Genomic DNA, 15447 nt, shown 5'->3' with positions numbered 1-15447 from the left:
CACATTTTCCAAATTTCCTATGCTATATTGTCATTGCTAACCCAGTATATTTGATATTTTTTTTTCTGCCACTCATGACTTGTTCAGTACTGCATGGTGATTTATGAGAACTTGAATTTTCTAAAGTAATTTGTATTGATATAGGAAAAATGCTCTGAAATACATTAACTCTTTGACCTGATTGAGATTCTGTTAGCAGAGGTTTCTATCCTTCCTAGTCATGCAATAAACACACAGAACCTATATTATTTGCAATACTGTTTAGCTAGTACCTTCACTGTATTTCTGTCTAATTCTTATATCTTAAATTAACCGATTTCTATTAATCTCTATATCACCACATGGTTGTGGCTAACCAGGTAAAGTTCTGTGCCTGGCGTCTGTCTCCAGCAGAGCTGCATGGCTTCTTCTGACTCTGCCTACTCTAATAATATATCTTTTCCAGCCATGTTATATCTGTTAAACCATTGCCTGAAATCAGCTTCTTTATTCATTAACTAATAAAAGCAATACAAATACAGAAGGAATTATTACACCATTTTCTTTTTTCTGTTTAACTAAAAAGGAAGTTGTTTATTGTCTTAGTATTTAAGTTATATAGGTATTAAGAATTATAGATCATTAGTCATCTATGTTTGCCATACTTAGACTAATCAGGTTCTTTAGATACATAGACATTATATTGTACATAGATAATCTTCAACCACTTCAAAAAATGTAGAATATGATATTTAAATAACTTAGGGTTCTTTTGAAGGGAGACACAATTGCTCCTGGCTGCACTGACATATTCCCAAGAGAATGTTGAACACCAACGACCCTCCACTTGGAACTTGTTTTCTTCTTGGCAAAACTGGCCTTTGGGCAAAGAAATGCCCATACCTCAACCACTGACAAGATGCATATTATCTGGAAATAGATAAGCAGGATTGTCAAATCTTGCCAAGACAGGGTAAGACAGTTTTGAAAAATTTCCTGCCTTTGAAAATGGCCTTAGCCAAAGTTGGTTGCTTCAATGTTGCAAATGAGACTTTGGGTGATTGCCCAAGAGCCAGTTGTCTCTGTCATTTGTTGCACATTTTAGAAGTTGTTTGATTGCACTTCCTGTTTACTCAAGTAATATTATTTCCCTTCTCAGACCTTTGATTGGGTTGAAGACTAGATAGCTGAAGTTAGTTTCCTCTCATGACTTGGCCAAGTTATTTATTTTACAAGACTTAAACTAGTTAAGATAGGATAATTATTGAATATATTTGTTCTTCTTGTAAATAATTTTGTATTAGGTTTAGAACTCTCTTATTTAAAAAAAGTGGGATGTGCTGTAGGAAGTCTTACAGCTAGTGGTTTTCCATCCACTGGGGCTTGGCCTCCTGTGCTATATTGCTGGTGTGCAGCTTGTGTTACAGCTCATGGTTTTCCATCCACTGGGGTTTGGCCTCCTGTCTATATATGCTGGTGTGCAGCTTGTGTTACAGCTCATGGTTTTCCATCCACTGGGGCTTGGCCTCCTGTGCTATATATGCTGATGTGCAGCTTGTGTCTGGGTTCTCTTTTCCCGTCTGTTATGGTTGCAGATTTCAGTTCCTGGTCTCCATTCCAGCAGAGGATTCTGATTTGTGAGTTTACTCTGAAATAAATGATCATCTATTTTCTCAGTTCTGAGCAAGTGTGGAATTTCCTTTAAGCATCTTTCCTCATAACACAACTGATATCAAGAGAAAATTACAGTTACAATCTTTTATCTCTTTTTTCTTTTATTAGAACTAAGAAAAACTATAATCAAAGCTATCTATTCTTTAACTCCATCAAAGACCCCAGAAAGTTATAATAGTATCTAAATTAACCGGAAGTATATTATATGTGACTTACAAATCTCTAGAATTGACAGAGACATCTTGCTTAAAAGTTCTTTTGTAAAATTAGGGAACCCATCTTCAGCCTATATAGGCCCATAGTATCTAGTAGACTTTTACATGAAGCATGAAATTTGAAGATCTCTTTTACCTTGTATTGGCAAAATCCATAAGTTGCTTTCTTCTGTGTTTTGTAGAATGTCTGGCAGAATCATTCATAAAGCAGAAATGCCAAAGGACTGTCTCCTTCTTCAGAAAATGTTTGCCGTCATATTTCTGTTGGTCCTGAGAGTGCAGTCAAGCATTTTCTTGCCCAAATGGCTAACAAACTTCACAGGAAGCTTAGTCAATGTCCATCATTCTCTTGAAGGAGATTGGTGCTGCCAGGAACATATATGTTTCATTGTTAAGAAAATTTCTAATTTCTTAAACATTTTAAATGCCATATTCTATTAGACTTTGAAAAGTTTGAAGGATAACTATCTATCTGAAATATATCTCTGTACCTATAGATAACCTAAATAACATAACTACAACTTGACTACTATAGATGCCTATCTATTAGCCTATATTTTTATTAAACAGTACGTTTTTAAAGGAGCTGCACAAAGACAATACATTGATCAAGAGCCACTGGCTTTTACCTTTACCTCAGTCTGAAAAGGGCAATCCTGTTTCCAAGAATCTCAGAATGAGAATAAGACTGAGAGATGTCTACTCTTGTCTTAAAATCCTCTCTAGTTCTGGGATTAAGTACTTGCACCACTGAGATTAAAGGTATGACCAGCGTGGTTTCTATGGCAACTAGTGTGGCTACTATGGTTAAATGTGTGTCTTACTACTGCCTTGTCTCTAATGCTAAACATAGGGCTATTTTACTCTCTAATCTTCATGCACTTCCTATTGTTTTGTCTAAAATAAAAAAGGATATAAATATAAGAAATTATAATATAAGAAAAACTCTATACAATCATTATAAAATATATAGAGACAATAGATACATAAAAATGTCTAGTTCATATGCATTTGCAAAATTCATAGAAATTACTACATATCTATCCTCTCTCGGTGAGTCTAAAGTTTTGTACCTATTTTACTTTCTGTCATAATTTGCTTTCTGTGTCAGACAAAGGAAAATGATAACTATCTAGTCTATAACTCCCTAAGATATCCAAAAAGGAAATAATATTAACTGATTAAGCAGGAAGTGCAAGGAAGTGACTTCCAAAAAATGTGAGTAATGACAGAAACATCTGGCTGCATGGACAGTCATCCAGAGATCCTCTGCAGCATTGGGTTAAATATCTTTGGTCTACAGGCCTATCATATCTGAACAGACTGTTCTATGAAGCTGGACATTTTAAAATCCTGTCCATCTTGTCTTGACAATGTTTGGTAGTCACTTTCTTTCGTGTCTTGTTTTCCAATTAGGACAGCACCCTCTCAGCAAACAAGGCAAAGACATTTCCTTGCTGAGCAGCTTACTTTTGCCACAAAGAATGGAATCTCCATGTGGAGTTTCTTCAATGCCCATTATCTTCTTGGAAGTAGATTGGTGGTGCCAGGAGAAGACTTGTCTCATTGTCATAAAAAAAAGAAGAACCTAGGTTATTAAAACATCTAAAATCCATATTCTCTAGATCTCTGAAGTGTTTGAAGGTGACCTGTCTAAAGTGTATCTTTATTTGACCTTGAAACATACCTAATGTGACTTTAAGTTCAATTACAATAGGTGGCTATTTATAAACCTTCATTTCCTTATTATCCTAAACAGTTGGTAATGAAAGAACCTCACCCAGTTGGGTGCAGGCCCATGAGGGAGAAGCGCCATGTTCAGCAGATGCAAGAAGCAAGAGGCTTTTTTTACGATAGCACTACCAGGTGACTCTAGTCTCCAAAGAGGTAAAGCACTCTGAACAGCAATTCCGGCAACTTTTTATAGGCAAAAACCACAACATTATAATAATGGGTATAAGGTACAGAACAATGGGATACAACATAGCATTTTGGGTTAGTTTTAGGCCATAGCTATTTGTTCCTTCTATTTTCCAGAAATACCATAAAAACCCCAAACTCTGTCCTGGAAAGTCCTCAACCCCTATCATGGGTGCTAGGTGTTTCTTGGCAGGCTGGTGGTAGGGTACTGTGGTCAGGGTGCAAGTGGCAGTCAGGGCTGTTTTGCAAGTTTTGTACTTTTCCATTGCTAATTACCATCTACATAGGGCATGTGCTAAAAGCAGCTGCAAGAAGGCTTTTTGAGTTGGGGTCTTATTTGAGTTGGGATCTCACAGTAATAATAATTTTAAATGACTAGAAATTTGTATTAGAATGTTAAATGAGTTATATAGGTACAATACATGGAACAAGAATAGAAATGGATGCACAGTATGTTTTAACAAAATTTGTATCAATGTACAAAATTTTTATAAAATATACAAAAGTCCAATCCAATGTAAAACATTTAAAACTAGTAGTTGCTTTTTAAAGTAGATTTAACAACTTACCATTTTATCTTGTATTTGTATCCTTCTTTTTTCTTTTCAGAGTAGATCAAATAATCTTCCTTTTTATTCTATAATATTTATAATATCCATAATCCATTAAATAACAAAAAAACCTACATCTCTACCTCTTGGAAATGTGGATGTTGTATTCTTATATTTACTTCCTGCTGTCTGTGAGCAGTGGTATCTTTAAGGGATCCTGAAAAAAATTGGGTTAATTGTCATGTCCCAGGAGAGTAGCTGTATCATTTTTTTTTGTCCAGTCTATGTATAATGGGAAAGTGCAGCACTTGTATCAAGTCCTTGCTTGAGTAGTCTGTGATGTGAGACTACCTCAAAATTATTTTGAGCATTTTTATTTCAAAGCTGATTTTAAGTGGTATTATCAGCATAATGGCATTATATGAACCAGGTGCAATTGTTGTTGGGCCCCCCATCTTCTTCCTGAAGACTTCAAAGATTACTACAGTAAAATATATTGTTCACTGTGGAAAATTTAAACATTTTTTAATCAAAACAGAAAGCTTGGATTTCAATAGACATATTCAAAGAAAGGTATCATAGAGATGAAAATTGTTATGGGAAGTAATAAAATTTTTGAAGGTAGAGTTTTTCTAATTTTAGTCCCTATCTTTTATCTTCCTTCTGTGCCATACCAGGTAGTTCCTACTATGAGACAGAAACTCAGAATTTTTCTTTTAGCAACATTCTTGGATTTAGAGAAGGAGAGCCATTGTCTAACTCCAAAGCCAGTTTTGAATTTTAAAAGAGTCTCAACTACCAGTATACTAAGAAATAGGGAGATACATATGTTTAGTTAGTGAGGTTTTATTTTTTTTCCATGCAGAGGATATTGATATCTAAGTCAGATCTTTCTTTGCTTGGAGAATCTTTCTGGACAGTTTTATTTTCTTCTTTAGGCATCTAGATGTCCAAAGTATCTCAAATTTTTGAAGATAGATTTTTCCTACATAGAAAAGAACAGAACCCTACCACAACACTTATGCTGTTTCCTCACAACCTGTAGGACTGTCACCTCTGTGCATGAGCTGTCATTTCCCTTTATTAAGAGATTTCTCTTTTTCAAAGTGAATCTTTATTAGTTTGTATGTCTGTAGCTTTTGTTCTAGTCGAAACAAAAGCAAAATTCCTTCCCAAACATAGCACATCTCCTAGTTTCCATTCTAAAGTCAACACATGCTTGAAATACACAAGTTGATTTAATTCAGAAGTTTTTTTCCCCTAAAATCCAATGTCTCTCTGCAGTCTTTTTTATCTCTCATTAGCATTAAGAAAATTCAAGATTAATAAAGCATTATGCAAATTTATTTCTGGGGGTCTTTATCATCACTTTCTGTTTGGTTAACATATCCTTTATGGTTCAATTTGATATTTCTATATCTACCTGACATGTAGGACTTTGCAGTATACCATTAATATGATTTATATTATAATATGCAAAAAAAACTGTTTCATTTTCTTAGAGACATATGTTGGTTGGATCATTGTCTTTTTTTTTTTTTTTTTTTTGAGACAAGTTTCCTCTGTAGCTTTAGAGCCTGTCCTGGAACTAGCTCTTGTAGACCAGGCTAGCTTCAAACTCACAGAGATCTGACTGCCTCTGCCTCCTGAGTACTGGGATTAAAGACATGCACCACTACTGCCCAGCTTGGAGCATTGTCTTTATTTGTGAAGATATAGCCATGATGACCATAATTTCTAGTAAATGTATGATTATTGAATCAGCCTTTTCTAAGCTCAAAGCAGTTGGCCATTAAAAACCTGAATTGGTGTCAAACATGTTTTGGACATATTTTAATTTTCAGAATTCTACAAAATGAAACACATCCACCTGCTAGATTTAATTTCTTTTAATACTCCTTGGGTTACTTTATTTAGGTAGTAGTGTTTGGTTGTATAAAGAATAAGCAGAACATCTCCTTAAATTTTCTTGTCCTGTTGTCATGTATTGGAAAAGCCTTTCCTAAACCTTTACTATTGACAAGATGATTTTTGAAATTCAGAGGCTTTCAGCACATTTCCCATCAATAATTGATCAATTTTTGTATTACCTTGTACTAGAGGATACGACAGATCCATATGATATTGTCTGTGTGTTGTGTATATGGGACAAAATATATTCTTGATTATAACTTGAATCTGAATGAATAATAAAGTGAATTCTGTATCATTTGGTATAAATTCAGTGGTTTCAATATCTAAGCAAATCTTTCTTCATATTGAGAATAAGACACTATGTTGAAAGGTTTTTAAAAATCCCTTAGTACCATGAGAATAGCATATAATTTTGACTTCTTGACAGAATCATAAAGGCTTTGTTCCACTTTACTTAAATTTTTGGATTTATTACCTGCTCTTCTTGATTTACTTGCATGTAGAATATAGGAGCTCCCATTATTGGTATGTTCTTTACAATGTGAGTAAAGATCCAATTAGCTCTCTTTATAAGTTGAGTTCTCTTGCTTTTGTGATAGATGTTATTAATCTCTCCCCCTCCCCCCCAAAAAATAGTACAGTCTCTTTGCCAGGTCCACTATGTTGGTAACAGAGCATGGTTATCAGCTGGAAGGAGGTTGCTTGTTTATTTCCAGCAACTTAGCCTCAAAATAATCACTCAGACACTATATTAATTAAATCACTGCTTGATCCATTAGCTCTACCTTCTTATTGGCTACCTCTTACATATTACTTTAACCCATTTCTATTGATCTGTGTATCACCACGTGGCAGTGGCTTACTTGCAAAATTTCAGGGTGTCTGTCTTTAGCATCAGCTCCATAATTTCTTCCTGACTTCTCCTTTCTTTCTCCTAGCGTTCAGCTTAGTCTTCTCAGCCTAGCTAAGTTCTGCCCTGCTATAGTTCCAAAGCAGTTTCTTTATTCATTAATGGTAAACACGACATACAAAGGGAAATCCTACATCACCACTATCTTCCCATAATTTGTTAATTTCATCATTAGTTAAAAGGTACTATAATTTCTCCTGGGTCTATTTACGTTAATTGATAAAATCTTAATTTTCCTTTTATAGTAAAGGCAGAGACATTTTCCACATAAATTTATAACTTTTTACTTGATGATTTATGTGGTAAAAAGATCCATTCTAAGATAATATCTTCATTTTGCATTACAATTTCTGTAGGAGAATATTTGGAGTGTATTATGACTAGAATGCAGTTAAGATTCGGACCCACACAATTCACATGTTTTCTCTGTAATTTTTCTTCAATCAAACTCACTTCTCTCTCAGATTAAGTTGATAATTCCCTGTGACTATTTAAACCTTTGTCTTCATCTAATATTGTGTTAAATACATTATTAGGTGAGGTTTTATCCCAGTAGTGGACCGTAGATTGGAAACGTCTCCTAGAAAACTTTGGAAGTCATTAAGAGTCTGCAATCAATCTCTCCTAATTTGTGCTTTTTTGTTCTAATTTTCAGCAAATAAATTTTAAAATCTAGATAATTGATAGAATCACCCCTTATATTTTTTCAGGGGCAGTTTATGATCCCAAATAAAGCAAAACTGTTTATTTCTTCATATATTCTATCTATATTTACATTTGAATCCAATAGCAAAATATCATCTATGTAATGGCATACAATAGATTCAGGAAATTTCTTATGTCTCATTTCCAATGGTTGACTTAAAAAATACTGGCACGGGGTGAGGCTATTTAACATTCCTTGTTGGAGAATATTACATTGACATTTTTTAGCAGCCTGAGATTTATTATACCTTGGCACTGTGAAAGCAAATTTTTCTTTGTCCCTTTCTTGTAAAAGAGCAGTGAAGAAACAATCTTTTATGTTTTTTTCTATTTCTTTTTATCTACTTTTTATTGAAAATTTCCACCTCCTCCCCTCCTCCCACTTCCATCCTCTACCCCTTCCCCTTCCCTTTCCAGTCCAAGGAGCAGTCACGGTTCCCTACCCTATGGGAAATCCAAGGTCCTCCCTGTTCCCCCAAGGTCCAGGAAAGTGAGCATCCAAACAGACTAGGCTCCCACAAAGCCCATCCATGCAGTACAATCAAAACCCAGCACCATTGTCCTTGTCTCTTCAGTCCACCTTCACTGTTAGCCACATTCAGAGAGCCTTGTTTGATCATATGCTCCTTCAGTTCCAGTCCAACTGGCCTTGGTGATATTCCATTAGATCAATCTTACCGTCTCAGTGGGTGGACACACCCCTCATGGTACTGACTTCCTTGCTCATGTTCTCCCTCCTTCTGCTCCTCATTTATACCTTGGGATCTCAGTCCAGTGCTCCAATGTGGGTCTCTGTCTCTATCTCCATCCATCGACAAATGAAGGTTCTATGGTGATATGCAAGATATTCATCAGTGTGGCTATGGGATAAGGCCAGTTCAGGCACTCTCTCCTCTGCCAGACAGGGGTTGGGAGCACGGGGATGGGGGTGGGGTGGGGATAAGGGGAGATGGGGAGAGAGAAGGGAGAAGAGGAGAATGGGGAGAGCTTGAGGGAATGGGATGGTTGGGATGGAGGAGGGGTAGATATGGTAGCAGGTAAGTTGATATCTTAATTAAGGTAACCATTTTAGGGCTGGCAAGAGACTTGACTCTGGAGGGGTTCCCAGGTGTCTATGGAGATGTCCCTAGAAACAATCTTTTAAAACAATCACTATAAGAGGCCATCTTGTAGGCAATAGAGCTGCCCAATTAATTTCAGATTTTAGAGGACCTATTGGTTGAATCACCTTATTAACAACTCTTAATTCTGTTACCATTCTCCATTTTCCATATGTTTAACAACAAATACAGGAGAATTCCAAGAGCTGATTGATTATTCAATATGCTGAGAATCTAGTTGCTCCTGTAGCAGCTGTTCTAAAGCCTGCAGTTTCCTTATTGTTAGGGCCATTGTTTAACCCATACAGGTTTTTTTCAAGTATTTTAAAGGTAAAGCCATTGATATATCTGAGAGTTCTCCAGTTGTTGTTTGTAGGTTTTGTACAGCCTGAATAGTATGTGTTTATTTTTTTTTTTAGTACTTTATAATATCTTTCCCAGAAACATGAGTTAGTTTATGGTCTATTTATAAGACTGCAGGAATGTTTATCTGGGTATTCCTTTGTTGGAACAATTTGCAATCCATAGATCCACTGCTACATTAGCCACATATGACCTCAGCATTTCTCTCTATCATTCTGGCCTTATGCATTCAACTCATCTTGTGCTTATTTTACTTGACATGTGGCTCCAAATTATAAGAATGAAACATATGGCTCCTGAAGAGGCCAATTTGAGTGCCAAGATTCTGGAGTAATAATAGTTACATTCAAACTTGTGTCTAATAAACCTTTCACTATAATGTTATTTATTTTTACTCTCAGGTTTGATCTTTGATCATTTATAGAAGTCTGACAAAATATGCATTCTTCCTTTTTTTTTTGTTGGAATTTTTGCTTCATACTCCATGGTTATTCTACCATTCAGAGTAGTAGGCTAATTTTTTTTCTTTTCTTTTTTCTTTCTTTTTTTTTTTGAGAAAGTGATTCGCTGAAACTTTGGAGTTTGTCATGGAACAAGCTCATGTAAAGCTATATAAAGGATTCAATCCTCATAATATATTTTATTTGACATATGTAAAATTTTATAAGATACAGGAGTGTAAATACCATCTTTTATTCATTTAAATAAAATATTGACATATGTGACAAATTATTTAACTGCTTTTTTTGTAGAGCATTGAGCAACATATAAATATACAGTAATTTTCAAGGCACATTTGTAGGGCAAATAAAATCACATCCTAATATTGAAGCTTAAATACCTACACATATTTACTTTTAAATCTTGAGAAGAATTTGAAAACTGATTGCAGTTGATCAATTGGAATATTTAATCTCTATGTAGAAAAAAATGAACAAAATAATATTACATTTTTAATTTATTATTTGCATTTCCAAATATTTTTCAATTTTTAAGAAAAGGTCATTTATTTTTACCAAGCTGAAATAAGACAAAGACAAACTCTATGTTTGATAGGTGATTGATTTCCATTAAATATGAATGGGCACAGTTTTTAATTCTCACCCTTTGGAAACTTTATATTTATGAGTATAATATTGCAATCTACGTAGTGTTACTGTGGAGTGGAAGAGAGTATTCATCATAAATACTTTAAATAATGATTTAGATGTTATTAAGCTCCCAAAAGATGACTAGGGAGACCAACTCACTGAAATGAAAAATAAAAAAAAAAGGTTTATTGTGTATGCAATACAAGCCAGTAGGGACCTTGTCAAAGCAACTGGCACAGCAAGAAGAGATACTTTGCCCTTCTAGAGGGCATTATTTAAAGGTAAGACCAGAAAAGTTACATTAGCAGGTTTCTAAGGTTTAGGACCTTTGATTGGCTGACATTTGCCTAAGGGTGCCCCAAGTTCAGTTAAAGTTGGGTTTTTCTAGTAGTAAAGGTGGGGGTGAGGGAGTTCTAAGATTGAGGACCCTGGTTGGCTGTTTTGATGAAAAATGATGGGTGTGTACTGTCAGGTGACCCTATCTATAATGATTGGAACATTAGGAATTTCCTTTTGTTGGTCTGTTCCTGGGTGATCTCAGTTTGTGGTCTTTATTGGAACCAAGTATTTCCTCAGTGTAAACTACTGAGACTCAGGCCTCCATTGAACTTGTCAAGGTTGGGTCTTATAATACCACAGACTGGCCTAATTGAGGCAATTCAATCAGATTCTCTCTTATCAGGAAACTTTATCTTCAGTCAAGAGAAAAAAAAACACAAAACCAACAGAAGCAGTTACTTGCTTATTTGCTTCTGCTATTTTCTTATGATCCATGAGGTTGAAAGTAAAATTTTCAGGATGAAATCCTCAAAACAGATTGATGGGCTTTACAGAAAGGATTTTCAACTGAAGAGAAATTGCTGACTCATCTAACAAATACCATGTGATTTCAGATGCACTATTCAGAAACAGGTATAGTAAAAGAGGCCTTTTTTTGTTTGATTGTTTTTTTTTCACATTCGTATTTTAGTTTTTTTTAAAATAAAACAAAATATCTTATTAAATTTTACATACCAATCCCAGTTTCCAGTCCCTTCTCTCTCCTATTCCCTCTACCTTTTCTCCATCCTCATTCCCCATCCACTCCCTAGAGAGGACAAGGCACATTGTTCCAAGGAAGTATCAATGCTCTCCTGAATATATCCAGGATGAGAAAGGCAACCATCCAAAGAAAATGGTTTCCAAAAAACCAAGAAAAGCAGCAGGTACAAATCCTGTTGCCACTGCAGTGGTCCCGCAGTCTGTCCCAGTCATACAACTGTCACCCCAAAATAAGAAGACTAATTTGATCCTATGCTCAATCCTTCCTTTTATGGCCATTGATGGTGAGCTCCCATTAGCTCAGGTAATTCTGTTTCAGTGGGTGTCATCATTATTGTCATGATTTCTTTGCTCATATTCTCACTCCTCCCATTTTTCAGTTGGATTTTGGGAACTCAGCCAAGTGTCCACTGTGGGTCTCTGTCCTTGTCTCCATCCGTTGGTGGATGAAGGTTCTATGGTGACATTTAAGAGAGTCATCAGTCAGAGTACAAGGCAAGGCCAGTTCAGGCACCCTCTTCATTATTGATTAGGGTCTTACCTGGGGTCATCCTTGTGGATTCATGGGAATTTCTCTAGTGCCAGGGTTCTTGTTAGCCTCATAATGTTTTCCTTAATAAAAATCTCTTTTTTTTTTGCTTTCCTTCTCTATTCTTCTCATATCACAACTATCCATTCCCTCAAATTCTCCTCCCCCTCTCATTCTCCCCTCCTTTTTTTTCTTTTTCTCATTTTGTCCTCCTCTCTCCTCCTACCACCTGTGGTATCTCAGAAAATCGGGACATAATCTAGCTCAGGACCCAGCAATACCACTCTTGGGCATAAATCCAAATGATGCTCCTTAATACAAGGACATTTGTTCAATTATATTCATAGCAGCATTATTGGTAACAATCAGAACCTAGAAACAACATAGATGCCTCTCAAACAAAGAATGGATGAGGAAAACGTGGTGCCTTTACACAGTGGAGAACTACTCATCTGGAATAATCAATAACATCTTGAAATTTGCATGCAAATGGATGGAACTAGGAAATACCATCCTGAATGAGGTAATCCAGACTCAGAAAGATGCACATGGTATGTACTTACTCATTAGTGGATATTAGCTGTAAAGCAAACAATAAAGGGCCTATAGTCCATGACTCTATAGAAGCTAAGTAACAAGGTGAATCCTAAGAGAAACATATATAAGTCTCCCTGAGGAGGGAAAATAGACAAGACCTTCTGAAAAATTAAGAAGACTTTCTATAGCACTGATACATAGAACTGCAGACACAGCATACATAAGTCAGTCTTTAAGACTGACTAGTTAACAAAATAAATTCATATTACCTACATCAAAACAGCTGTATATATTTATATGCAATAAAACAACATATATATGCCATAATAAAATTAAGAGAGTCAAAAACAAAGGTATGGTGACACATGGAACTCATAGAATGAAGACATGGCTTCTATGCTACAGGAAGAATATTATGATGCTTTACTGTGAATTGAAACAATCCTTCCAGAAAGAAAGGATAAAGCCATTGAAACTTAGGAAATAAACAAACTGCACATATCTGTAAAAGCTAGAAATCACATGAACTATGGAACCCCTCTTCTTTCAGATTCCAGATGCAGTAACACTTGGTTGGGGAAAAGTCATGGACTCTTATGACTTCCTGGAGGAAACTCAGCTTCTTCTAAAGATTCTCAGAACTATCGACATCCCTGCAAGTCCTACAGAAAGGTCGATGGCTGCAACTTACATACTGGACTGTGCTTTCCTGTGATATATCTTCCTTTGAGACATTACTGCAACTTTAAGTAACACCTCACCCATACTGCTATACACAAACTCAATAAACTCATTTTTTTTTCTGGTATGGTTAATGAGTAGCTATTCTTGTGTGTATGTTTGTGTGTGTATTTTGTTTCCTCTGGAAAATTCTCACACTTATATAATGGCAAGTCTCAGAACTCTGTTCTGAAGCAGGTTGCATGTTCAATGAAACCACTATCCTATTATGCTCTTTGAAGGACTGTAAATTATATACCAAAGAAGATCACCTAAAATCATTCTAATGTTCATACTAAAATTATAGAAATTTGTTGACAATATTTGATCTCAACTTTTTTGCTATGTTGTATGTATACATGGTTACACGAACACTCATGTATATGTACATATGTTGATTATATGGGTTATATGTGTCTATTGGACACTCCAATATTCTTGTAATAAAATCTGATTTGTATAGTCATTCTGTCATATTTCCTACATTAATTTCAATGTAGATGGAGGCTGCTTATTTGTTTCCCAGCTGCCTAGACTCAAATAAGCACACAGAAACTCTATTAAATACAACACTGCTTGGTCAAAAGCTTAGCTCTTATATCTTGAATTAGCCCATTTCTATTAATCTGTGTATCAACAAAATGTTATGGCATCACTTTCTTCATGTTTTGTTTCCTCTGCAGTTGGCTGGTTTCTTCCTCCTTAGGCAGCTACATGGTGTTTCTTTGACTCCACCTACTTCTCTATATTTTTCTGTTTGAATTTTTTGCTTGGCTTTATTCTGCCCTTCCAATGGCATAAGCAGCTTCGTTTTTCACCATTGGTAATAAAACATATTCATAGCTTACAGAAGGGAATCCCACATCATCTCCATATTCAAATTCTAACAAAAAACCTAACCATTTATAAAAAATTCTTTAAGTCTGATTGTAATATTTTTTATAAAATATTCTTGATATACAACCTGTAAAAGTTACAAATTATCTCTGTTTATATATAATAATGCATGTTATTATCTAAAGTTAATAACTTATATTCTTACATTTCAAATAGAAATCATTTATGAAAAGTCTAAAAGTATAATATAGAAATCATTTGTGAAAAGTCTAAAAGTATAATATGGTACTTTATATTTAAAAACTCATTTTATTACTCAAGTATGGCTCATTAACTCACAATTTTTTATGCATAGTTGGAATTAAATGTATTAATTGCCTTTCATTCACAAATAACAATGAACCAACATGACAACTTTTAAATGTTTAACTCTTAATAAATTAGAACCTTCAAATTATATAGCTTCAATAACATGTGGATATAGGAAATTCTAATGAGTAAGTATGAAATGTTTGATATATTTTGAAAATGTTCAATCATCAAAAATATTATATTCTATATTATTTTATGGAAAGGCATGCTACTCAAATATTTATGTATCTAAACATCCCAAATGAAAACCAAATTAACTACAAAGTACCTCTCACTTTTCACACTCTGCCATTTTCTTTTTGGACTGTATTCTTACATTGTTAAACTCTTGACTGCTTTGCTATAATAGGATGCTAACAGAGATAGCTGACACAGTAAAAAGAACTATCCTACTGCTGGTCAGTGTGTAATAGAGAGCAGTAACAGAAAAATCCAAGAAAAGAGGAAATTTACCATTTAAACATTTATACCAATATCAGAAAGGCAAAAGCATTTCAGCATTAGCATTTTTGACATAACATTTATCATTGTAAGGTAGTATTGATATTTGCTATGACACAATTTCCTGAAATATAGAACATCTCAAGCCCTTGCTGATTAGAAGACAAATACCTTCTGTTTTCACAGATGCTAAGTACCTGCTAATTTAGTTTTATCTGCTATGGCCATTAAGGACTAAAAAATTGTGACCACAGTACCATAAATCTTCCTCACGCTGAAACATTGATGAACTACCTTTATCTACAGGAATGTATTTTTTGTAAGCAGATTAAGTGAGTCCTGTTCAAATATGAACATGTGGAGGATACAAAGATAGAAGTGCTAATGGGATGTGGACACAGATTATAGCCTGCTACAGTATCTGCATCTTACCCTAATGTCCCTGGAAGAAGGCCCCGTATGTTCTATTCTTTAATTTTTTTTTCTATTGAGAGTTTCATGCATATATATATATATATATATATATATATATATATAATCATAGTTGC

Source organism: Microtus oregoni, unplaced genomic scaffold (assembly GCF_018167655.1).
Source record: "Microtus oregoni isolate MIOR12 unplaced genomic scaffold, Mior012 000003F_ref0000135, whole genome shotgun sequence".
In the NCBI taxonomy this organism is placed as follows: domain Eukaryota; kingdom Metazoa; phylum Chordata; class Mammalia; order Rodentia; family Cricetidae; genus Microtus; species Microtus oregoni.
Note: the sequence above shows the minus strand (reverse complement) of the source record.